The sequence below is a fragment of the Aythya ferina genome, assembly GCF_964211825.1.
Source record: "Aythya ferina genome assembly, chromosome: 7".
Lineage (NCBI taxonomy): Eukaryota > Metazoa > Chordata > Aves > Anseriformes > Anatidae > Aythya > Aythya ferina.
The window spans coordinates 35,766,453-35,793,991 of record NC_140302.1 but is presented as its reverse complement, the minus strand read 5'-3'; the positions used below and the strand labels follow the sequence as shown (position 1 = coordinate 35,793,991).

Below are 27,539 nucleotides of genomic sequence, written 5' to 3'. Positions count from 1 at the left end.
TCAGTGTTCAAAGTGGACTTTCTGAATTCATGAAAACCCACAGGTCTATAATACATCCCTAATGGAAGTCAAACATGACACCCTAGAGATAAAACACAGTGGCCTTACCCTCTGTTCACAGTAGGTGTCTGTGTATAATAAATATTTTATTTTACTACAAAAACAAATAACTAAACATACCCCCTGTGTTTGTTCTGAACTCTACAGTAGCTTTTGTGAGTTTACTATATTTCAAAGCTGAGATAGGAAACCACAAAGTCACGTCAGTTATATTGCATGCTGGTACGAGGCGAGCCTGCTCTGCTTCCAGCCCCACCAAGATCCTGGGACCTGGGTGGCTCTGGCCCTCCAGGAGACACCCACAAGGAGCTTGGCTTCAGGGTAGAAAGCCCACCAGGCATGGCCCCAGGTTGCAAACAATACATAAAAACAAAACACACCCTGTTGGTTTTGCTACTGTTAGTGTTAGGTGATGGTCCTGCAGGACCTCTGTTGAGCTGGAACATGTGCTCCATTCTGCTGCAGAACCTGGGACACCTTCAGTCAAGGTGGGACACTCAAAATACGTGGATGATCTGACATCAAAAGGGAAGCACAGCTGCTTCTTTCATCTGTTCCACGTGCATCCATTCTCCTGGTTGTGCCTAAGACTATTGCACTTCTCCACTGCTGCCTCATTTCTTTGGATATTGACAGAGGAAAGTTTAAGCTGAAATCACAGCCCCGTGTTGTTTTCTAGAGTTGTTCAGCTGTGGGCCTACAGTTATGGAGAAGTTGTTTAGCTTCAGTAAACTGTGGGAGAAGAAGGTTCCTAGAAAGAAGAGCCATGGCCTGCAGAAGGGCTCCTCCACAGCAAGGGCTGTTTCCCAGACACACCAGGCTATAAGGATGAAGGCTGGAAACAGGCACTCAACAGATTAACCTTCTTAGAAACATGCATGCAGTACAGCACAAGCTTGCTTCAAGAATGTAGCTAATAATCTGCTTCCCACAGTGCTCACATATTCCTCTGGCTCTCAGGATGCAGTCTTGTCTAGCTGCTCCTTCTGGACACAAGGGACAGCACAGGTAGGGCACCTCCTGGAGCAGCCCCAGCTTGGGTGCTGTCCCTGCTGCTGAAGCTGGAGGATGCCTTCAGCTGTAGCATTGCAATTTCCCCAGTCTTGCAGCATCACAGGCACTCTTCCTTCAAGTGCCTAATGCCTGCTAATAAGAGGAATGTGACGCTTCTATTGAACGCAGATCAGGTTACAAGACATTACTCTTATTTCAAGGGCAGTACCGAACCACCCAACTTTTAAATACATATATATATAAGGGAAACGGAGAAAAGCTATCGTAAATGTGCAGTTTCTGATTAATCACCGAGTTCTGACAGCTTTACACAGATATAACTGCACCAGGCCAATTTCTCAGCTGGTGTAAACTGGCATCCATCCATGGACTATAATGAAGGTAGGCCAATTTACACCAGCCAGCTGACCCATTTTTATTGATTTTTAAATGATTTACATCAGGTTCAGAATGGAGTAATACATTGTTGAATCAGGCCCGCAGAGTATGTGCCCTAACCTTACATTATCAGGGAATTCAGAATTAGGATTTCTTGGTCTATCATTATTTCATGCTTTTACATCCATCAAAAGTGAGCTTTTCTAAGTGCTGCACTGCAAGTGTGTCATTATCTAGACACAATAATAAGAGATTCAGACACTGTAAAAAAAACCTTAAACCTTGACTTGTGGATTTATACAAGACATTTAATGTTATTTTAACATAGTATTTGGTATGTACTTTTATATGTTTCAGTGGTTTATATCATCATTCCTACTGTACTAAAACTTACATGTCCTTTTTCTTAAATAATATCCTTGTGTAAATTTTTTGTAAGCTCTAGGTTTATTTTATGACCCATAAACTTTGACAATATATTAAAATCTTGGAGGAATTTAATATCAGGAGAAGATTATCTTAAAAAATCATTTCTCTGTGTTATAGAGACTTAGACATATCTAGTATGTTAAAAGGTTTAATAGCTGTTTGTAAATTTTACTGCAACTGTCAATAACTTCATAATATATTGAGCCAGTTAATAGGTCAACGGGAAATATTTATATCTTGCTATAAACTGTTTACCCAAGAATAAGCTAATTTCTAATGATAATGAAACATAAAAGTCAATGAATATTAATTTTAGTATTTTATCCTAATTTAAACTCAATTTTACCATTTGCTATAAACACTGTCTGAGCAGAGGTACAAAGTGCTGTTTTTTCTAACTCTGGGCAAAAATCTCCAAAAACATCAGAGCAAAAGATAACTTACATTATCTTGGAAGAAGAAAGTATGAACACTTCCAATGCAAAAAACAAAAACAAACAAACAAAAAAAAGCAAACAAACAAACAAACAACAAAATATATATTTAGGAAGCATACTCTAAAAATCTTTTTTTTTTCCTTTTTGATTAAATAATTCTAGGTAACACCTCCTCCACACATATTGTACAAATTAGGCTTTTGAAATTTTAGTTGTTTTTTTTTTAAGATGTAAATCTCATATTTTATTTCAGTGTTGCATTCCCCCTCCCTCAACACTGCTGCACCTGAGTGCACCTGAACAACTGATGTCAGCCAACGGTCCATGTACATAATGTCTGAACACGTATTTGCTAGTTGGGGCAAAATTCATCCACATTAACACTACAGACATGGGAACATGTGTATCACAGGATACACAGATTCCTACAGGCACCCACTCTTGCAGATTAGGAAACAACCTCACTCCCACTGCACTGCCTCCCAGGCTTGCATCACATCGAAGATTATTTTAGCTGTTTTGCAGAGACCAATAGTCAAATCTGAAAAGGATTTTGTGATATGGGATCAGGTCATGTCCCTACTCACTTACTGTCATCCTGTTGCCAGTGACTCTGTTCTGCTTTTTCTGGCCACAGCACTGAGCCCTTGCACAAGTGAGAGCTGGTACGCCTCTTGCTTTGGTTTTCATGTTGCAAAGTCGATGAACTGCACCCAATTAATTTTTTATATTTAATATTAGGCTTTATTAATCTAGTATTTTATTAATAGAAACTTTAAATATTTAATGCCAAATTTTATATGTAATACTACGACTTATTAATCTAGTAAATTTTATTAATAGAATTTTTGTAACTTTCTTTTTTTTTTTTTCCCTGCACCTGATCAATTATGTAATTTTTAAAATATTGCAAGGCCAGACTGAAAACATACAACACATCCTCCCAGAGTGGGATGCGTAAGGACGATGCTTCCCCACTCCTCCTCACTCCTCACCAAAGTGTAAGCGCTGTGACCTTGTTTCCTCTCTGTTAATTCCTACTGGGGTGTCTGCAGACAGACCTGAAATCCAGCAGCCCTATCTCCGTTCCTAATGAGCCCTAATTATACTTTATTTGTGTGTTGAGACTAGGTTCAACAGCACATGACTTTGCTGTTAAGAAACTCTTCCTCAGTTGCATATTCCTGAGGCACCTTATGGGATGCCATTCTGCGTATAATCTGATTTTTTCCCCTTCCAAATTAGTAACACAGTCACATAGCAAATTGGAATATGCATGTAGCTTCAACACTGATATGGCATTGCCTTCTCCTCTTCCTGACACTTTTGATGTTGCTCCCTTTCATCGTCGTCACCGTCCTGCTTCTGCAGCAGACTTCACATCTAAGGCCTTGTGCAGGGCATAATTAGGAGCTGCAGGACCAAGACATGAAGGTTGGGCTCTTGTTTTCCAGGCAGGAGCTTGGGGAAGGGCAGCTGGCTCCTCGGTGGTCCCTCTGCGTCCAGGGACACTGCCCACCCCACGGGGCTGCCCCCCAGCTGCCCACGCCTTGCCTCGGCCACCCGGTCACCAACAGGATGGGCTCTGGAAACATAGCCTTCGTTAGGGCAGGGGAGACATCCCCAAAAGCTGAGAAGTGCCCTCTCCCCTCTCCCCAGCTCAGGACTCTCCCTCCCAAATAGAGCCAGGGAAGGGGAGAGGCAAAAGGTCCCTTATTTCATTGGCAGTTTGCTTACGTCTAACTGCTGCAAACTGAAACAAGGCTACCCATCGTCTCCCAGATATCATTTTCTTACCCTTAAAAGCATATAAATGGAAGTTTAAATATAATACACTCTTCACAGTGTATTGTGCTCTGTATCTAGTGTCTGTGTCCTCTCCCATCTAGAAAGGCATTTTTCTTATAAACTTCACAGCTTTGCTAAAGCACAGTAAAACCAGATGGTTTTTGGTTTGCTGTTGCATAAGAAGCATCTTAAAATCCAAAGCCTTTAAACAAGAATGACCATTTATCTCAGAAAAATGCTGAACAAACGGGATTTATCGCAATTGTGTAGTTGGCTGATAGAATTGTGCTTGTTTTTCTGGAAAGGGCTGGTATTTGGAAAATAAACTTCTTTTTGTAAGAAAACTTGTGTACCTATCCAAAAAAAATACGCTATTAACATGAAGAAAGGACACCACCAGCCCTTCCCAGCTTTCAAGCCCCTGGGGAGAACATCCCAGTGTAAGGACACTGAGAACTGATGGAGATGGAGCCACTTTGAGACCCTTATTCCCCAGCTGCCACAACCTACAAGGAGACCTGGACCCACCAACAAGCCTCACACCTGCTGTAACCCCACTTCATACCTAAACCACACTTTACAGGAGCAAAGCAATGGTTTGGGACCTCTCTGCCTTTTGGGTGTCCAGAAGTGGCCACCATCTATAACCCCTCTATAAACCATTGCTTGGTGTGCTGGGTTCACCTGGCATTGTTTCAAAGGAAATTTCATATTTCAGTATTTTTCAGAGAAAAGGATATCACTGGTACTGTTGACAGTAATAGTGAAGCTTGAGGAAAAAAAAAAAAAAAAAAAAAAAAAAAAAAAAAAAAAGATGAAGACACAGCTGTGTGTTTATTCCAAACACTCCACTACAAAATGACAAAGTTCTGAAACAAAAGGTACCTCATCCTGCTGCCACCCCACTGGGCACCACGCCGAGGGGTCTCAGGCATGTCTGCAGCTTTCTTACAATATCTTACGTTCTGCAAAATTAGACAGAGCCTACGTGTTAAGGAGGGAACATCAGATCAGTGTTGGCTTTGAATTTCCTTGCTTTTGTCAGCCTCATTATTACAGCCTGAATGTTATTAAAATGCTGCTCTTCGTCTGTTAATAATCATTTCACTTCTCTATCTCTGCCACATGAACTTTAGAACACTGTGAAATGGGTTTTGTAGTTGCATGTTTTTTTCAAGTTCATTGATCAAACATTTGTACATTTTAATGTTATAAATAATTGAAGAGCCTTCATTTTCCAGTGTTAAAATTAAGTTTTCTGTTCTGCCTTTTAAAACTAGAACAAGGGGAAGAGTAATTTAAGCCATGAAAAGGCTGCAAAATACGTGAAACTCTCTGTAACCCTTTTCTGTGAGGCTCTCCTTGTTTTACTTTGATTCTCGCGAAGACTGAAGTGCGTGCAGCCAGCCCTTGACAGGCTCCTCCAGCAGGTTAGTAGCTAGAGGAATTCACCTATTTTCTGAGAAGGCTTTAAACATGGGATGGGTACAAGGAGACTGTTTGAAGCCACGCAGCAGGTTTGGGGAGGGTGGGTGTGATCCAGCCAGGCGGGGATGTTCGGATGAAGGACAGCCGTTCATGTTTCTCAGTGCATGCTTCTCTTCCCTTCCAGAGAGGATATTAAATAGGGCTGAAGCCTAGTGAGGGAACAGACCTGGAAATGGCCCAGAACACACTGGAAATAGAAAGAATAAACCATAGGGTCACCTCCAGGAAAGAGGGGGAAAGCAAGGTGCTTTACCACTATTTCCCGTGAAAAGCTGTTACTCTTGGTGCTCCTGGACCTTTCTGCTCTGCCAGGAGCTTAAACCAAACATCCCTACAGTTACACTGAAGGTGGCAAGGGGGTCTGTCCCTGTATCAGCTCCCTGGGCTGAAAACCAGACAGTCAGCGCTGATGAAGCACAAGTCTGTGAAACAGCAACATTAACATCAGCTGTTTTCCTGTGGATGCATTTGCATGACAATTTCGTGGTGTCAGGCATGAACCCTGAGGTCTTCCACTAAAGATCTGAGCCTGGCTTTAAATCTAGGCCAAAGACAACCTCTTGAGTCAACCAAAGTTAATCATCGGTACTGGTATATAAACTGCTGCTGGGTCAGCTGCTGAAATGAATCAGTGTAGAGCAAGCCTAGTATTTCCAGTTCTTGGATGAATATCACAAGCAGATGCTTATCCAAGATATATTAGAAGACACTCAAGCTCCTCTGTTGAGAAATTGTGCTGGGAATTTCCACAGGAAGGAGCTCCCCTGGGAGGTGACTGGTGCTTCCTGGCTCCAGCGGGGATGGAGAGAGATGCTGTGAGAACAGATCCCAAACGCTGCTTCGATTACTTGTGCTGGTGGTGGACACGGCCTCTGGAGCGCCTCCACCCCTGCGGAGGCAGGAGAGGACGCCTCGCCTGCCAGTGGGTTTTATGCTGAACAAACATATACATGAGATAAGGTTTCCTGAAAGTTGTGATAAATACTATGAATCTTTACATTAAAAGAGGTAAACCATGAAGACTGGATGTTTCTCAACCCTCTGGCTGCCGTTTCACTCACAATGAATTTTATGAAAATTGTGTTGAGTGAAATGGAGATTTACTGAAAACTCTAAAAACCGTGTTGATGGAGCAAGCTACCCCTGAGCGATCGCTCTGCCCGAGTTCATTTCAAAGCAAGCGTTCCCAGGGCTGCAGCGATGCCGAGGCTGGTGACTGCACATCAAGGCAGAGCCCATTCCTCAACGGCAGCTTAAGGAAATGGGCAAAGACATCGCCACATTAAATCTGGCTTGGCCCAAGCCACGAGGCTCCAGGAAGCATTCCGATGCACATTGCATGGGCTGTACTAAACCTCCATCTCTAATTCCCATTTCATTGTACCATTTTACCCCAGTGCAAAATGCAGTTCTAACCACAAATGGCAGACATTAAAAGAAAAAGAAAATTAAAATGGTAGCTTATTTGTGGCACCATGCATGTGCTTTCAAAAAGCTGTTTCCAGCCATAAGTTGTGAAAAACATAACAGGGAGTACAAGAGAAGGTGAAATAGGAGCTGGGAGATTCTCCTATTCAGAATTTCAGAGAACAGGTATTTGGTTTCCTTACTGCTAATCACAACTTTAACTTCTTTTCTGCTTTTCCCTCACAAAACAATGAGGGTTTAAGGAGAGAAGAGTGGGAAAAAAAATAAAATCAAAAAAAATCAAAAGCATGCTGAACCAGGCTGAAATGGCAGGTAGGGTGAGTTTCTGTTCTTGATATCACACTGCTAGCTCCAGGAGATCAGGAAGAAAGAAGACTTACCTCATCTCCTCAACAGACAGTTAAGGAAGAAAAAAATAAAAGGAAAAAAAAAAAAAAAAAAGAAAAATCTTTCAGAAATTCCCCCAGGCTGAGCGTGCGTACAGCTTGGTCTTGCAAAATCTATCACTGCGCTTGCCACGCAATCCTGCTCCTCGATGGAAGGGAATTTGGAGAAGGTTCTCAAGGCAGAAGTTGTGTTGACGGCGGGCAGCTCGGCGCTGGTCGTACGCTGCCATCCTTCACCCTATGCACGCCTTCCCCTGAGCAGCAGTGGGAATCAGCACAGAGCGGCTTCACCCAACTACCAGGAGGCTGTAAAGAACATTTCATAATTATTTCTTGGTGCTACTTAATGGAGAGAATTGCCTGGTGGTGCACGGCATTATCGCCCCCTCCAACAGGCGCTCCAGCCTTCAATATTAATCTCAGTATTCTCTGCATCTTCCAAGTCTCAGTCCACAGGAGAGTTTCCCTCCGCAGCAAGTGGCTTACTGATGGGGACGGATTAAGACAAATACAAGCAACGCTGCATGGTAAATTCTTCTTCTTTGTACAACAGCTGTTTTGAATGTGTTATAGGATTGAGTAAAACGTTTCTTCCATATTCAAAAAGAGCCTCAGCTTTTCCAAAAGGGTTTGGCTCCTCTGCAAAGAGTTCAGCTGCTGATATTCACTTATTTAATTCTTCACCAAACATGCAGAATCTCTGACAACCATTTGTTTAAACTACTTACACAACTTGCCGGTTTAATCTTTTTTTCCTATTAATCTGTGACAAACCATGGAATTTAATATTTTTTACCATGACTAATGTATGAAATTTGTTAGCTTTGTCTGTAATTTACAGAGAACCCTGAATAATTGAGCCTTTAAGTTTAAAGGCTTATATTTTGTTATTCTAGCTGTGTTTACACATAATGGCATGAAGAAGCTAAGGTGTTTTAGTGATGGGTGTCAATATAAAATACCAAAACTGACCTCTGTCCTCCTTGTTTTCCTTTGTCTGCCCACAACTGATATGGGGGAAAAATGAATGAAAATGAATAATAGACAAATTATGATGGGAAAAAAAAAAAAAAAAAAAAAAAAAAAAAAAAAAAAAAAAAAAAAAGACCAGGGAACTGAAGTACTAAAAAGATTGCCTAAGAGTAAATAGTTTCTACTATCTCTGCTATCAAATTTCATCCTGCTCATTTTTTATCTTTGTTTAATGCCATACTTGCTGTATTGTGTTGTCAACCAAAGCTCACCGCAGTGCAGTCCTGTCTTTAAATCATCTGTCAAATGCATTTTAATAGTAATAACAATGATAAAAAATACACAAAAGGTTTTTCTTCAGGCTAAGCAAGCCCCAGATACTAACACAGATCTACCTTGCTGGAATATGTCACAAGAGCAAAGCTCTTTTGAGTTCAGTAAAGCTCTACCAGATGGAGACCCTCAGGAGGCCAGCATGGCTTGAGAGGTGCACTTTTACAAGATGGAGCCACATTTTTCCAGGTCATCTCTACCAAAGACAAGCACAACAGTCACATTAGCTAATTGCCACACGAACCAGAAGAGTGAGACAACAAGCCTGTTGTCTCCAGCCACTGCCCAGGTTCTGGTACCTGAGCAAAGGGCCAGGACCTCGCCTGTCCACAGCATGCCCAGCCCGTGTCTGCTTTGCAAGAAAGCTGCAAGGAGCCTGATTCAAAAACCACTTGCTCATGAACCCATAACGACCCAATAATTGCTCAAAAGAGGATCTCCAGAGGACCATCCCCTACCCTCTACATAGCAGGACAAGATGGAGGACAAGGAGCACTGCAGCAAGGCAGCACACACTTGTGAGATATCTCTGCCAGCTGGGAGAAAGAAAAGAATACGGCAAGACTGCCGCTGCACATAAACACAGGAAAAAATAGGTCTTAGGAGGAGGCAGAATACAAACTGATCTAATGGTACATTAGCCTTAAACCAGAGAAAGCCATGTAGTACATAATGCCTTCGAACAAGGGTGTTATATATATATTCCTCAGGTCATGTTATTTCTTTTAAATATTAATCAGAAAAATTGGAAAGCTTTATTATAAAGATGACAAATACTACTGTGCCTCAAGGAAAGGTTGTGCACAGGATGTGCAAACTCTTACTTATTTGATTCAACATGGTGACTGTGGGCTGCACTTTTAATGAGGGAAATAAAACATTCTCTTAATTGGCTATAAAAGGATGTGCACCACAGACTTGCTGAAACATTAGGCTGAATAGTTAGGACCTACTTTGTAACAATGCCTCATTTTTATTAATATTATTTTTATTGGTTTTGAAATCTATGAGTTTATCTATATTAAAGGAACAAAAGATGTTTTTTCACTTTTTTTTTCTCCTTTCTTTCTTTTTTTTTATTAAAAAAAAAAAAAAAAAAAAAAAAAAGCAGAAAGAAAGGATATTCTACACAGGGTAAATTGAAAACATCAGTGTACCCTACAGAGTAATAGCACTTTATCATGATTTATACATGGGAACATAACTGTTGCCAAAAAACATAGGTGACCTCTCTCTACCCTATATTAATAATTACAGTATGGAGATGGAAGTATGATATGTAGGACACTCCTTTTTGTTACAAAAAAAGAGGGCTGCTTAAGATATGTAAAAAAGAGGCAAATCCAACTAGCAAGTGTTGACAGGCATCACATCTCATGCAATGAAAAACACATTATTGGAATTTACCCAAAACTCAGGTTTTATTCTAACTGCTCATACTATTTTTTTATTTTTATTTTTTAATTTAAGAATACACTCGGAACACCCTTTCTGGTCAAACTTTAGTGAACAGAGACCACGTCTCTTAAGCCTGCTGTGAAATAAAAACTGTGGAAGTGGGGTGACAGAGGCAGAGCTGAATGTTTGGTGACAATACCTGAATCCAAGGCACGGAGATGTTTGGGGTCAGTTCAATGGATTTTTTTTTCATCTTTCTTGACATGTCTCATCTCTCTGAACACATATGTCTGTGATGTGAGGACCATTTTCCCGACATGAGCTACATTGTTCTTTAAGGAGAAAGGTTTTTTTATTTTTTTCCTTTTTCTTTTTCTGTTAAAGAAAATAATGGGAAATTAGAAATACATCTTTTGTGTGTGACTTTTTTTTTTTTTTTTTCCTTAAAGCATCTTCCTCACCCTCATGTCCCAGAAGAAAAATCTCACCCTTTAAAGGTCTATCTGAAGCTTTCCCTGGAAACCACTGCAGCTATGACAGTGGATTGCTGGGCAGATCCCGCACAGGAGGCTCATTGGCTTGCCTGCCAACACAGAGATAGCTGCGGCTGCTGCCAGCCTCCCTGAATGGGTCTGAGCAGCCCCATTTCCCAAGACTGGATATGGAATTTAATAAATAAAGCAGAGAGCACCCTCTAGAATAGAGAGCGCAGAAGAAATTCTAAAACACATCACCAAGGGCTGCTTTGGTTTACAAATTTATGTTGAAACCTGTTTGTGATTGTGTTCATAATAGTTTTTTAAAACTCTGTAGGCTACAATTTTAAACTTGACATATGATGGAGCTTTCTGGATTAAATATTACTGCTGCTTTTTTCCCCAGAAGACAAGGCTGGAAGAATTCTTCCAGCCTCCACAGCTTATTTTCCAGATTTTCATATCCTTAGGCTGATTAAATCTTGATCCAGAAAGAGCAAGCCATCATTCTGTGCATTGACTCTGTGCTCCTTACTTTGCATATCCATGGTTGGGGAATGTCAGTTCTGGATAAAACAAAGGTGAGAAAGAGCACTAAATCCATCTGTATCAGGAAAAGCTGGCTGCAGCAAAGAGCGATGTGCTTTTTCTCCAAAATACCAGGGTTAAACTCACCTGTTTTAGCACTGAGACCTCTCAAGGGAACAGTCAAGAGAAATCTGAGATCCACAAATAACGAGGGTTTTGATTTTGTATCAAACTCAACAGCAGGCATCCTGCAGTATCTTTATATCAGATAACATGAGCAGAAATAGACTGCACTATTTAAATTGCCTATTCTATATTTTGCATAGGTGAATTTTGTTTCACACTGAACCTTTCAGGCCCTGGAAAATGTAAAATGAAAGCAGGAAACATGGGTTTAAATTATGTCAGACAAGATCAGACAGTGCCTGGAGCAGCCAGGTTCTCTGCAGGTCTTTGCTGTGACGCTGCTTGGGCGGCCTTTGGGGAGAGGAGGAGAGACCAGCAGGCAGCAGGCTGGAGCTGGGAAATGTTCAGAAAATAGCATGGATCCTTCTGCTGGGGCTCACCTGCTGCAGCACACCTGGCACACCCGACCAGATTTACACAATTAACCAAAATTTGCACTGCTTGTTCTCTGCAGCCTTGTAAAATGGTAGGACCACTAACACTTGAAACATAACTTTGAGCACTGTTGGAAACACAAGGAGTAGTTTTAGACCACCCCTGGCTTCCTCAGGAACCTGAAATTTCCAGTTCTGCACCATAATGCAGATTCCACAACTGTCACAGGATTCAGTATTTGCAGTTAGGGGAGAGTATTTTCACATGTCCAGTTCTAGCAGCAGTTATTCTGATGCTAGCTCATTGCTAAAATCAACACTCAAGTTCACTTTATCCTACTTCCAGCAATTAAAGCTACTTCAAATAGGGAATTTTAATTCGAGAAGTATAATAAATGTCATTCCTGTAACACGTACATTACTGTAATCTAATGTGAGTAAGAAGTCACTTGAGATGGAAAGACGCAACAGCCCCTTTAGGGCTAGTGCCATAGCAGAGGCAACAAAAGGGAAACCCTCGTTAATCCATTGGAAATATCATGTTAATAAATGAAAATGAGATAATGACTTTTGTGGCTAGCTGAATCTTGTCTAAAGCCTCTTATGAGCTTCATGTGTCTCAATTAGGGACTATGTTACAAGGTAAAAAAAAATCAGCTAGAGGCTGAACACAATAAAAAACAAAGTTAAATAAGGAAATGTACTTGGTATTATTATTATTGCCTCCTGCCTGACCCAGAAGTTTCTCATTGTATAGACCCACCCCATGCTCCCATTATAGCTTCTAATTGGTATTTCAGGAGCTGCTCCCACAATGCAAGAAAAGCTTGACCATGATTTACTCTTTTTTTTTTTTTTTTTCATGTTTAGGGTGAATAAGTCAAAGCCCATTTATCCCGACAGATTGCACATCAGCCATTTTCACACAAATGTCCACGTTTCAACACCACCAGCAAAGTTTCAACCCTTCTCCTGCAATGCTCTCAGCCTCCCTTAAACTATTGCTTACAGATTTTAAGGTATTTGCAGTCTGTGGTGTATAATTATAACTCAATTACACACAACTCAGTTACAGTTTTCTGATGTTCTTGTGGAAGCCAATGTTTGACTCCAGTTTTTTGTTTCAGGAATTCAAGAGACATCTGAAAGATACTACATATGAACACTTCGTTAGCTTATACATTCCTGGAGTGTTACCTTCACAGTCCTCTTATACATATGAACACTTCGTTAGCTTATACATTCCTGGAGTGTTACCTTCACAGTCCTCTTACAGTATAGACATGCATTTTCAAGAAAACCCACACTTAACTCGAGATAGTTAAGCAATTAAAACATTCTATGTCCTCATTATCTGCAATCAGCATCCAAAAATGATATTTGTATTAAAAAAGAAAAAAAATGTGGACAGAATCTATCACCAGCTGCCTGAATCTTTTTCAAAAACCTTGTTTAAATATCACCTCTCCAAAATATAACGAGGTTAATTTTTTTTTTCCCTATTTCTGTTGTTTTTTTAAGAACAAAATAGTAACTCTTTAGGAGTTCGGTTATTATAAGTTCATTTGGTATTCATGGAAATAGCTGTGATTATAATGAATTCATTTGATATTCATGTGAGTGTCACACGTGCCTGGGTGGCGATGCCGTTGTCACTCGGTGCTCATTAGCTCTGCCCGTGGATGTCCCTGCCCCAGCCCTCCACATGGACAGCAGTGTTGCAACGTGCTCCCACACCAGCCTGAGGTGTTTTACTTGAGAAAGCAGTTTTAGCATCGTATGATTAGAACAAAAACATAATTTCTCACTCTGAAGGGTGTTGCAGTTTGTATGTAAACTTCTTAATTTCCTGTCTGCTCCTCAGCCTCGTGAAATACTGAAGACATGTAAAAGTTACTACAGAAAATGAATTTACAACCTAATGTATTTGCTTTGTGTTTCTCTGCCCTTGTTCTCCAGCTGCAATACTTTGCTGGGACAGCTCACTTCTGAAATCACAATCGAAATATCACAATATTTCAGAAATAACTTCCCCTCTGAAAGGTGACTTTCTGTGCACCCAACCTGTGACACTGCTGCTGAGAAGAGCTCAGGTTTTTGAGCAGAGTTCCCTGCCAGAAACTTTGTGCAAACTGTCTTGGAATTGAAGCACCAAAATCACCAGAAAATTTAATATTTTTGCCCACAACTTATGAGGTGGGATGATCCAAAAGCCCTGGGGGAGCGTGGTGCTCGGGTCACACTGGCATTCAACAGGATTTATTTCCTCGAACCATTTTGGCCCCTTTCAAAACCTTCACCCTGTAACCACACTAGCAGCCGACCGCGAGTTTCAGGAGGTGTTACATCGTGGGAGCCATCACGATTACTTAAAATACAAAATGAGCATGGCTAAGGTCAAAAGTTTTTTGAGAAGTCTAATATATACGTCCCCAGAGGAGCCAGCTCTGTTCACCTTAATCCTGAATCAACACCGCATGTGTAAGCGCGGGCTGGCTGAAGCCCATGTGTGGTTCTGCAGGGGCCTGCTCATGGGCTTAGAGTGAGATGCAAGAGCCTTGACGGATTTGGGCTGCAATGCATATCATGGGGAAAGAGATCTAGCTTTGCTTTTTAAATAGTTACAAAGCACAGTTAAGGCTTTAGCTATCTCCAGTCTCTAACCTGCAGCAGCTGTCCTTCCCCACAGGTTCCCGTGGTGCCCCCACAAGGCAGCACAAGGCTCCTCAGAGGCTGCCACCCGCTGCAGCCCCCTGCAAAAGGCTTCCCCTTGTTGAAGCCATGTGCCAACTCCAGCTTGGCAGGAGAGAGAAAGACAAGGGAGGAACAAGCAGAGGAGTCATCTTGCCCTTATGCAAACCAATCATTCTTAAAAAATGAAAAACATACACACAAAAACACCAAATGCCATTGCCATTAATTTTTCCTTACCCTGATAAGAAAGGGTTTGTCTTTAATCTAAGCAACAAAAGACGTCTTTGTACCCCACATTGAAAACTAAACTTTTTATGAAAGTTTGTGTTGAGAAGCTCTTGTTGTAAGCACAGAGTGAGCAGCCACTCACCATCAAACCAGACACCATCTTCTGGAAGATGGCACCACAAGTAGAGGGTTTTTTTTCTGATTGTAGACACTAGATTTTTTTTTTTTTTTTTCCCCCACTCTCCAGCAGATGAGAATCATAGCATAGGAAGCATGTTCCACGTCGAGGATAGTCATTCTGGACATGGCTGCTCTTCATTTCACGTCGAAAGGAATCACATAAGATATTTGCCCAACAAAGCGAAATCTTTACATTTCTGTTCTGGTCAAATTTCTTGTGAATGTTTCCACATAAGGAATTTGGAGACACATCCTTGCTCCATGCACAGGAAGCATCACCCAGATTCTCCACCTGAGCAAGCCCAACACAGCACTCATGCAGATGTCAAAATTGAAAATAACTCAGAAATGCAACTGAAAGCTAGCCTCCACTGGCAGAAGTTTATTGATTTATCAGAAAATGTGCAAACCAGCCTCAGAGAGATTTTAATGCAAGTATAAATTTGATAATTTATGGTTTGGCTGACAGCTTTGAGCTAAATTTTGTAGTTCATGCTCAGGAAAGGCTCAGAGGTGGGAGCTGCTGTGACAGAGCTTGGGTAAACAGCACGGCTCAGCTGCATGGAAGAGCTTGCTGCGGTCTGCTGCTCCACCTGCACGCTCCTGGAGATTTTGTTCATGAATGGAAGATTCATTTTTTTTGTCTTTTTACCATCAAATCCTTCTTATTCTGGAGCTAGAAGACCATCATGAATACTGCAAGCATTCTCTTTGGGCGCTTTATTCTGTCACTGATGTGGAAACGTTTACCTACAACAAGCCTTGCTGCTTTATAACATATTTTCAGTCTTGAACAGAAGTATGAAGGGCCAAATCCTGCTAGCATAGATACACCTCAAGCAAACAAGACTTCACCCCACTCACTGTGGCTGGCATGTGGACAGCCTAGGGGCTGAGAGCCTTGTGTGCAGCAGGGAGCTTAAGGAGGCTACAGAGTATGCATAGTTAAATCATTAAATTGATATTTCTTCTGACCCCAAACATACTCACAGGTCTTCAGTAAAGGAACTGAACTGCACAACTGACTCACAGAAAGAGGACTTCTTAAAAACAATTATTTCAGCAAGGTAAAAAAAAAGCTAAATGAGATGCTGTTTCTGGTGGCATTTTGGTGCCTTTCCGCATCTCCAACGTACACCTGGGACAAAAGTCTAGTAGTTGATGTTATCTTAGCTGAAAGAATGAGATCAATTTCAGTTCAATCTGGAAAAATGCACAGATTCAGCATTACTCTACCAAACATGTGCCCTCCTCAGATTTTAGATTTAGCTTCTCCTCAAAACATTTAAAAATGCATTAATTGACTACTTGCTTATACTCTGAAAGCAAGATCAGACTAAATATCAATACAGGGAGACATGTCTTGAAATACATACACTGTACATCTACACCAACAGCATCCTTTTGTATTGCTCTGCTGCTCACAGTAAGTGCCCAGTAACAATTTGCATTGAACTCGCAAGGCTTTTCTGCACAAGTCAATTCAGATCAATAGAAAAAAGCTTTTACAAAGAAAACAAGTGTTGTGCAGAAAATGGTTCAGGCAGTGGAAACATTTCACAGTTGGGGCTGGCAAATCAACATACTTTTATCTGTAGCAGGGAAAAAAAAAGCATGACAGATTTAAATTGTGTACTGATTCCCATCATGTTCTGCAGGTTAGAGTCTCATGGCGCTTGATTAGGCAGGTCACAGCACCACATGCAGCAGGATGAGCCACCAGCACACAGCATCAGTCACACGCACAGCTCGTCACTGCAAGAAAATGACACAGATGGGGAGCAGGTACAGTGACTCCAAGCACCTGACGTCAGCTTAAGAGTATGTGATGAAATCCTATTGACCTGAGCAGGACTTGAAAGGGAGATCGGAGCAGTCCTGCAGTGAATTTGGTATTATCTTTACAAGCTGAGCACTGCATCTGTTTTGGTGGTTATGTAATGATGCAATATAGAAGGGTTCAAAAGTGACTCAGTTGCTTGAATTGTGAGGGTGAATTATAGACTGAAAGAGTTCTCACTTTTTTCCTGAATAGCAGCTATTAGTGACTCATTCCTGGAGGCACTGGGGAAAAAAGCAGAAAAGTGAGAAGTGGGTTAAAAGAGAAATACAGCTTCATTGACACAACAGCTTCATGCTCTGGGAAGGCATTGGAGTTACTCCAGTTTATATCTGCTCCATCATATATAATACAAAGTGTCTTGAAGTAAGTGGACTAATACTCTAGTAGAACTGAATACAAATATAGTTAAAATTCACAGAAATAGGGGAAGAAAAAATGGCAGAAAACTACCAGAGCAGCCAGATTCAAAAGGAAATGCACCTGAGCAGTTAGATATAAACCTTGCAACTTGCACTGCCCCTCCATCTTGGCCCTACAAAAAGAGTTGGCAGTGCGTTAGAGCAGTTTCTCAGAAGATTCTTATATTTCCTGTTTTTGCTCAGACAGCAAATCCCAGAAGAACATCCCAATTGTGTTTTGGGGTCATCACTCCTAAACAAGCCCATGAAGAGCAGAAGTATTCACAAGTCATATAAACCAGTAAATGGATGTGAACTTCCGTCCCTAAGAAATGATTTCTCTCACATTAAGTATGTTTCATTTTCAAGGTTTCAGATGAATTTTTTTATTATTTTTTTTTGGCCATGCTGATTTACCAACTGTTTACTGTAAGGAAAAACCCAACCTGAACACATAGTTTAATAAGTATAATTTGAATAAATCTAAGAAAAACACAAGAGTGGCTTTATGCAGCACTTATACAATCTGATGGAAAAAGTGATTTTTTAGAGCAGAGAACGTTGTGCTGCTCTGGCTCACATCACATCAACAGTGTCACTGAGCATGAGGCAACAGTGGTATTTCTATTTTTATTCACAAAGTCCAGTACACTTTAGATAAGAGAATGTGCATGCAGCTCCATTACAAAACAAACTGCACTGCCTCATTTTTTCTCATGTTATTTCTACATAAATTAGTGTATTAGTAGCTGTGCTAGTGGACTAATTAGCAGGTCATATATACAGCAAGTGTTTTTGTGACTCAACAATAAAACTAGCAAGATTGCTGCTAGCTAATCACTTGTAGGTCACAGCATGTGTACACAGTCAGTTTGCTCAATGGCATTCCAGCACTGATGCACTTTGTCTCCTCATCCATTTACATGAGTCCAGTAAACCCAGACCCTGACACGTGTTTAACTTGAAGCCCTTCAACTTCATGCTAGTTATCTCTATCAGTATTTTTCTTTATTGGGAATCTTCAGTATTTATAAGAGGATTTTTATTAAGTACTTTTCTTTGCCCTCTGATTTTATTTTGCTTTCCACCTGACAAATAATTTGTGTCAGGTATTATGTCCTGCTGTGTTATGCCCCATCATCCCCCAAGATGAGGGAGTTAGAAGAGCCTCTGTGAATGACATGGATGAGACAAGCAGCACAGGATGCAGTGTACAAAACAAGATCTCTCTCCAGGTACAGCTCTGGCCTTTCCTCATGCCCTTTGGCAGAGCATCCCGACAAGCAAGGCACCGCCCACCAGCTGAGCCCCCAGCACTGCCCACACACAGCTCTTCCTCCTGTCTTAATACTTCAGATTAATCACTTGGCCTTCAGCTACATAACTGGTCAAGATGGAACTTCTGCTAGAGAAAAACAGTGCCAAACCCCACTTTCTGCTCCATTGATGTCTCCCTATGTTTTAGCCCAGCTAGGTGGCAATGCAGGCTGCCTCCTTTTGGGCACAGTGACAGCAACTTAAATTTCTTTCATCCTGAAAGAAATAAAAGCATTTATACTCTTATTTCACCTACTTTCCTTTACACTTCACATTTATGAACACATTCTGTGATTCAAAGTAAGTTTAAGAAGTTTTTTTTTAATAGTTCTACTCCCAAACTCCTCCTATGCATCTTTCAAACGTAGAAAGAGAAAGCTCTCCCCCCTCCCCCCAAGTGCTTTACAGGTTTTTCAGGCTTTCTGCTCATAGCAACTTCATAAGTATTGCTGTCATCCTTCTTGCCATCCTCTGCCCTTTCCAATCCCCAGGATGTCCATTTGATGCCACAGTGTCCCACATCAGGCAGAGGAGCCTATGGAGGTCCAGGTAAGTACTTTACAGAACGCCAAATTAAAGTTATTGCTCGCTCCACAGCTCATGCTTAGGGTTTATGCTGATCCTTCATGTTGGTCCTGTAAGTTCCTTGCTTACAGTTCTGAAAAATATACCTGAAGATAGATCACGGATATAACTCAGACCTACAAATTTCAAACTTCAGTTTATTCATCACCTACTTTGAGGAACACTTCTACACTTCCTCCATCTTGTGCAGAAGTCCTTTCTAAATTTAATCCATATACTCCACTTTATTCATGCCACTAGACATGTTACACATGTTTTGTAGAAGGCATGCATGGAGCTGTTGCTTAATCCTCAGCATCAGCTGTAGATCGATACTGCCTCGTGTTACACCTCACTTTCCTCCCTCTTACACCAGGGTTACTCTAACCCACAATTCATTTGTGCAAGCCATCTTTTCTGTTTCAGTTGGTGCTTGGAGTCAAAAAGGACAAAAATAAGCCCAGTGCTTTCACCCATGCCTGCTTTCTACATTAGTTCCCTAAAAAATTCCAACTGATTTGTCAGACAGGATTTACCCCTTATGAAACCATGCCAACTAGTTTATTTCTCCAGATGTTCTGATCTCATCTTTTATTAATGTTTCTAGAGTTTTGCCTAGCACCAAGGTCAGATGTACTAGTCTATCATATCCTGGCTGTTTTTCCCTAGCTTTCCTCCTCCCTCTGCAAGCTGGGGTTGTATTTGCTTCTCTTCAATCCCTTGGTGTCTTCCTCGTCTCAAAGGAGCCAAGATAAAATCTTCATTTATTGAACCAGTAATCTTGTTAAAGATTCCCCAGTACATAACTCCTACTACTTTGGAGCTTGCAGGGATTTTAACTTATACAAGATTTATTCTAGTATGAAATTATCATATCCCAGAATCTTTGCTTCCACCCAACCCTGTGAACACTGAGCAGAAAGATATGTTTAGACAGACTTTAAAGTCATCTTGGGGATCTGGGTGCTCAGTTATTCCAATTAATGGGACAGGGTCTTCTAAACCTCCCAAGGAGTTTTGATATTGTTAGCTAGGTGTTAGCTATTGATTGTATGCAACCGTATGGCCTTCAATTTGAAATCATGCATCCTATTTCGGTATTTAATTCTTTATTAATAGCATTTACTTTCAGTTAGATCATTTAATAGAGCAACTGATGAAGAACTTCAAGCTATTTCCTAGTCCATCAGGACACGTATGGAAGACCTCAACTTTGGTGGAAATCCTATTTTTACTGTGTGTGTGGAAATAGATTTTCAGTTCACAATGGAGGAGTTGTAATACAACAGTACTTACACACTAAGCACAGCCAGACATCTCTCTGCTGTCTTTGATGTTGACCAGCCGTTTAACTCTTTGGGGCAGTTTTCCAGTCCTCCTGGTGTATATGTAGGCACCAGAACAGTACCCATCTCAGGAAGCATTTGGTCTTCACAGTGATCTTCAAGTGCAAGCAAAACATAAACAGTAAAGATCATTCCATGTTGAGTCATGTATTTTTCACAGCATTTAAGACACATTAACCTAACCCTTTCAGTATTCATTGCTATGCAAATAAATTCTACTTACTTCTACCTCATCTCTAGTAATACTTTTCATAGTTTTCCAGTTGATCTGCATTCACTTATTCCTCACCCGTGCTTTATGAGCTGAACACCTGCCTGCTGCAAAGCACTTACTTAGGTCAGGTCCCAGCCTGAGCAGCTGGAGATGGCAGAGGATGGGGTGTCCCACCTGCCTCCACAGCACATTAAATCCCATATCCACTGTCCCTGCTCTGTTGTTTTGCTCATATGGGTGCAGTTCAAGAACATAGCGACTCTGAAAAGCATTTTCTTCACTCTGTTATGATTTTTTTTTTAAACACAACCAAATCTGTGCCTCTCCTCCAGCTCTGCAATAGCTCAGCACCCGCATCCTCACATTTCTTTGGTTAACACAGGTGTATTCTCATTTGCTCACATACCATGGCACATGAAAATCTGCAGAGTTGTTGCTTTAAAGCAGTATTTTTTTATGCAATTGCCACCACTCTATAATTTCAAAACTATTGTCACAATATGTAGGTAGTTTTAAGTGAGGTGGCAAATAGGGACACTGATAAATATTCCTGCTCAAGACCTGCTTTTCATCCAGCTGCTACAGAGGAATGACAGAGCAGCAACAAAAGAGAAAGGTTTACTACCAGCTCCCAATATCCCCACCATACTGCCCAGACACCCCTTTCAGCCTCACAGCCTGGGGGCATCACCAGGAGCTGCCCCTCACCTCCTCAGCAGCCCTCACAGCCCATCGCTCACCCACCTTACAGCTCCTGGAGTTCCCACCAGCACTGGTGAGACAGCTTCACTTGCTCTGACAGTTTTGGCTCAATTGCATACAATATATTCTGGAGAAGGTACAAATTGAGTTTTCAGAGGCTTGCAGCTTGAATCTGAGTTTTACCTTAAACATGAGACTTCACTCACCACTACTTTTTTCTTTTTTTTTTTTTTTAAATAAATCTAAAAGTCGTGATTTTACTGGAGATCCAAGTTGTTTGTTACAAGGCTGTCTCCAATGACACAGTCTCAGAGTTCAGACGCTGCAGGATATTAATATTAACAATGCAAATAACAGACAATTCTTCAGAGGGCAAAGGAACTTGTCTCTAATTTAAAAAGGCTATGCTTTACTTAACTAAGGCTAATTAGCTGTGATATTCACATAAGCAAGAAAAAAAATGCATTAGATTTCACATTTTTAAATAGCAGAAAATAATTTCCCATTTATCAAAAACAGACTTCTAGGATCATTACCAGGTTCTCAGTTGTGTACAGGTTATTTTGCCCAAGATTTTCTCTCACAGTATTTAGGGAATCTGTTGCAACACACCCTAAGCATTTGCTTTACCATCACAGGAAGTTTCCTTTTCAGCAGCACATCGCTTCAATCTTGCTTTGTAGATACTCCAGTTTTTCTGCTGATTGCCTTGTGTGTTCATTGTAGGAAATCCTGACACATTTACATCATGCATAATGTTTCCTAGAACGATGTGTAAAGTATCTCACCCTGTAATGAGAAAAAATTTTTATTAGCTTAAGGACAGCTTGTTGTAAGAAAAAAAAAGGTGGCACGTTCAAAACATTTCTAGAAGAGGTGCAACTTGAAAGTGAGCCAGTTATTTACACTAAGCTAATGGCCAGTGCTTGCTGTCCTCCTGAAAAGAATTTAGAATTTGCGTAACAAAGCGAACTCCAAACCCATTGCACAGAATTGGCCATGCGCTAAGCACCCCTTCCGCAGCCATCCAGCACGTTAACATCTCTATTGTTAGCAGGGTGGCTAAGCCTTCTTAGACTCATTAAAAGTTCACATTTTCCACTGTATTAATTACTTCACTTCACCTGAAGAGCAGAGGAAGACTGATCTCATGACTTTTTAGTACCTCGGCTAAGACATTACCAGGTTTACAGCCTCTCTAAACCAGAAGGTTCCTGCAGCTCCAGTTACAGGGTTCATACACTATCAAATCCATTTCATGTTTTATATGCTTTGGAGATATTCTTTCCTTCCTCAACGACTGTTGCTGTAATTACACAAATGATCTGCTCCACTGTCACTTCCAGTCAAAGGTGTCATCTAAAATTAAAAATTCATGTAAAAACTAGAGATGTTACTTTTTAAACAGACAGTTGAGACCTGATCTGGTTTCACAATGCTTGGTTTAACTTCTTACATGCCTGGCTCCTGCACACAGCGAGCAGCTGAGCCACTAGTGCACAGTGCTGCCCATCCCTCCAGCTCACACTGCTTTATCAATACCAACATATTTTCATTATTAAGGCCTCAAATAAACGAGGTACACTTTAACTCCTGACATGAGCTGTAACCTTGCAAATCCCTGCTTTGCACCACCAACATTCATGGCAAACCCCTTCTCTCTTCCACCACAACTGATGATTTTGGAGGAGTTTCTGCACTGCAGGGATGCAACAAGGAAATTACTGTCTTATGGTTTTTGGAGTGCACATGGATGGAGCTGATGCACCAGAGTAACATGGTGACAAACAGCGTTGTGCCCAGGAGCCATGTGCCACATCTGTACCTGCTTTGATCATAGCTAAGAAATAAGCTCAATAAGGAAGATGAAGAGCACCTGGCATTCTTTGCCCTTTCCAGGTTTGCTGAAGTCACTGGCAGGACTCAGCATCAGAACAGACTGTGATGTGGTCAGGAAAAATAAATAAATAAATAAAAATCATAGAATGGTTTGGGTTGGTAGAGACCAGAGACCCCTGCCCCCAGCCCAGGCTGCCCAAAGCCCCCAGCCTGGCCTGGGGCACTGCCAGGGATGGGGCACCCACAGCTCCTGGGGCAGCCTGGGCAGGGCCTCACCGCCCTCATGGGGAGAATTTCCTCCTTATATCTCTTATAAATCTCTATATATTAAGCTCTTATAGTTTAAAACCATTATCCCCTCATCATGTTACTACACACCTCAGAGTGCACCCCTCCCCCCCCCCCCCATGGAGAATATTTAGGAAATGCACTCATGTAAAGTTCCACAAAGGAGAAACACAAGAAGGAACAGGGTAGAAAGAAACAACCTTGTGCAACAACTCTTACCCACCCATAGTCACCAAGGTCAAAAGATTTTTTTTGGCCACATAAGTCCCGTTAGGCTACATTTTTATTGTTGTTCTTAAACCCACTAAGTAATACTTTTAAACCAAAAACGGTTCAAATAACTCATCATAACATCTCAGACAATTATTTTCATGGCCATAATAAATGTAATTATATAGAAGTTATTTGGCTATTGACATTTGTTTAAAGTACAAGATGAGGAAGGACACTAGCCATTTCCAGCAGCCAATATTTATGCAGAGAAAGTTTTCTGTTTACTCTGTTTTACCACTGTCTCATCAAATTCATCAGAAGGAAAATAGTCTGCTTTTTCTTTGGAGAGAGACAACAATTTGAGCTGAATTTGAAACTGGATGTGCCCATTGACCCATTACTAGTGTGGGTGTTTTCATACCCAACCAGTTAATTGCCCATAAAGATTCATAATGTAACATGACATGAAGAACCACCAGATGTGACTCGTTAAAGTCTTATGCACAGAGCTAGGAAATCAGAAAAGGCTTGTTTTTACAGACCAAGACAGCATTTCAAGTTTAAATAAATACTCTGTACCAGCTCTTTTCCTTGCCTTTTCCTAAGCAAGGCTGTCAGTAAGGAGGAAAAAAAAAAAAAAAAAGACATTGAGAGGAGAACAAGCAACTCCTGTGTAGAGGCTTGAAACACTGAAATATTGCTATAGCTCTTTGCATAGAGACAGATATCAGGCTGTATCTGACCTACTCACAGGTGCTGTATATTGCTCCTGGAAGAATTAAGCCTAACGAAAGACTCCAGTGAGCAGTCTTACAGCAGCACATGTTCTGTATTATTTTCCCATACAGCCTTCTGTCTCTCTGTTCAGTGTGGGCACATGCTTGGTTGAGACCACAAACAATGCACAGTGGAACAAAATATTAAAGTTTTAGCCTGAAAAAGCTTTGCTGCTTTTATATTCTAAGAAGCAACTTGCTATGCAAGGTTATACTCATCTAGGTGAAAAGAGGGTATATTCATCCCACAGGCTTCAGTGATGAGTGTTACAGGACCTCATTTGACCTCACCAATGTGCATTCTGTTTAACAGTCTGCAATAATAAACAATACTTGAACAGGATCAGAAGGCAGAAAAACTGTCATAATTGGGGAAAATACAATACAAGTTAAAAAGTCACCCTTTAGTTAGATGCATAAGTACAGCAGAACACTTTCAGTTGCTCAGGAAACTGGAGGCTCATGCTAGACTTGCACGCTGTAATGTACACCAACAGGCCAATGGACTGGGAAAGTACTATTTTATGCATCATTTCTTCCATGTGGCATTGCTTCTAACATTGAACTCTGAAGTTTGTACTCAAGACAAAAATTGAATTAAAGACTGAGACAGTTGTTAAACTGTTCATATTGAGTACAGCTGTAGCTATTTGTTCCTGTGCTGCAGCTTAAACCTGGCCTTCTTTTTTTATATGTTCCTTTAAATATAAGGAAAAGTGGAAAAAGAAAACAAGACTATAAATTATATATGTATGTATCCATTTTGCTCTGAACTTATTGAATCCTGAGATACATACTGAGCATCATTCCAGTCAGAAGCACCCATGATTTTTCTGGTGGTTTCCTAAGAATCAATTGAAATTACATAGCAGTGTCAAATCCAAAGTATTTGGAATATTTCTCCAGCAAAAAAGAACACCAACAGTCTCACAGGTAGGAGCATAATAACTGCAGTTTCTGCTCAAGGCCTTCCTCTACCATCATCAGTATCATCCAGCACATTAACATTCACCTTGTACTCTCAAGATGAGAGTCCGTGGCAGTGGCCAGGGAACACTGCTGTGTCATTTACCCTTACAAAGAGATTTTAGCAGTATGTATTCAATTAATCTTTATTAACATGCTCCACAGTATTAAAATCCACATGTTCAGCAGCAAAGATATGAAAGACAAAAACGCCTCCCTGGCCAACCAGCAGAAACCAGCACACACTGCCACAAGTGACTCACAGCTCTCACTTTGGAGTGAAGTAGCCAGAGGATCTCCAAGTCCCATAGTTACAGCTCTTGCTGCTGGAAGGGGTCAGAACAGCTGTGCACCTCAAGGCACACCCCATGAAATAAGAGTATCTTTCCATTATGGGCTTCCTTTGGTATTTCATAAGAGGCCATAAAACTACAGACAAACCATAGGAGAGCCTTCGCATTGGCTGGATGAAGGCATTAGCAGGAGTGGAGAGCATGTGATGCAGAAGTTTTCTTAACTTGTCCCTAACACTTATGTATTCAGTCCTTTTGTAAGAACTGGACTGTATTTTTTAAAAGGCTACAGAGAAAAGTGAGAACTATGCATGCATATAAATAATAAAACACTATTAAGATACAGCATGGGGTTATTTAAAGAAAAATAGATTTTTCTCTAACTTGCCAACTGCTATTCTTGAAGAAAATGTTCTTAACCACAGTCAGCAACAGAGCTTCCAACACAACTCAGGAGTCTTATCAGGATTCATGCTCTAACCATAGCATGCACTGCTACCTAAAATAAATTTCTGATGGCTTGAAAAATTGTCTTAATTTCAGGTGGCACACATTTAGCTTCACTGACCTGCATCTGAGCATTGCTTGTTTTCAGCCAGCATGAAGGAAAAGCAACAATAATTTACAGCCTTTTCATTAACATAGCTTTAGCAAGATTTTCTAAAAACTCACAATTAATCATACCAGAGCTGTAAAAGCATGAAGTGTTATTACCCCTCTGAAAGCACATCTTTATCCAAATAATGAAGTAATTCCAAAATAAAAAAATAATGGCACCTGACAGAACTGATCTGCTATGGACTCCCAGGATCCCTTACACCCTGCAGTGCTTCACAAAGTGGGGCTGCTGAACAAAACACAGAGCTCATAAAGGACCTGTGAAAAGGTCACTGGCACTCACCTGGAAAGGAGATATCAAATAGCAAAAAAAAAAAAAAAAAAAAAGTCCATTCAGAAAGTGCATATTTCCTTCCACGCAGAAAAACACCTTCCAGGACCTCTATCCTCCAGACATGGTGCATCTCCCCACCTCTACTTTTCCCATGAAAGAGCAAGGAGAAAAACTCCTGCTCCCAGGGCCAAGGCTTCCCTCCCTCCAGCCTCAAAGCAAACCCCACAGGCAGCAACCAGATCCTGCTGTCACCCTCCTTTTATCCTGGAGAAAATCCCAGCAATCTGCAGCTCCCACCAACCTGGCCAGCTGAAGTCCAGCCTCCTCTCCAAACTCCTCTCCAATTAGCTCCAGCTCTTAACGAGTGACAGGTTTATCACCTGAACCTAGAATTTAGCAGGGAAGGAAGTGTGCTGCTGTTTTGCCCATGGCTGTGCACTTCACCCCCTGCAATGGGCTGCTACAGCAGACCCTGCATTTCGGGTTGTGGATGGCTAGATTTCTTCCATAGTTCTTCACAGACTTTCAGTGTCTTCTGTTGCAGCTTTTTCCCTGAGCAGGTTAATTTTACCAGCTCTCTGACTCCAACCAAAGTGCACTGAAAGCAATTTCCAGCATGTCTCTGTTAGCGAAGCTCCGACCTGCCATTTTAAGTTAGACCTAAAGCTCCGAGCTTAGCTGGAAGATATCTGTCCGGAGATTTGGGCTGAAAGCTGGAATCCAAGGCAAAAGTCTAAGAGACAAGAACGTTTATACCAGAGCCATGGATAGGAGTTGCTAAAATTGATGAAAAACCTGACCAGTAGGGTTAAATCCTCTTGTAGCCTGAAGAAGCATTAATAGTAGTGGAAAATAGAAGAGAGCACAGACTCCCTCCACAGGAATATCTTTGACAGGGTATAGGAAGCTCTTGCCTCTGATTTAGACACCTAGCTTAGGTGTCTGATGTTGAATAACCACCTTACTTTTCATTGCTAATCATTGGTAATTTATGTGAGACAAGTTCACTAAATTCTCAGAGCCAAGGAACCTGACAAATGTCTGCTTTCCATATCTGAGTCCCAAGGAGCATTGTGCTACCTGAGTTTTGGCACTTAACAACCTCTGCCTT

At 41.1% G+C, this 27,539-nt stretch overlaps 1 long non-coding RNA gene across 10 annotated transcripts; it reads right to left on the bottom strand.

Moving 5' to 3' along the window:
* Positions 1-15,763: 15,763 nt before the first annotated feature.
* On the bottom strand, positions 15,764-26,746 carry LOC311440168. Of its 10 annotated transcripts, none has more exons than XR_014695237.1 (7): positions 26,567-26,644; positions 24,679-24,856; positions 22,327-22,520; positions 21,792-21,950; positions 21,204-21,288; positions 20,196-20,340; positions 15,764-16,532 (listed from the first exon to the last, which is right to left on the bottom strand). It is a non-coding gene; the product is annotated as an uncharacterized lncRNA (long non-coding RNA). The 10 variants fall into 10 exon arrangements; XR_014695238.1 differs by having other exon boundaries at positions 22,344-22,520; XR_014695235.1 differs by lacking the exons at positions 22,327-22,520; positions 26,567-26,644 and adding an exon at positions 26,730-26,746 and having other exon boundaries at positions 24,679-24,881.
* Positions 26,747-27,539: the final 793 nt, after the last annotated feature.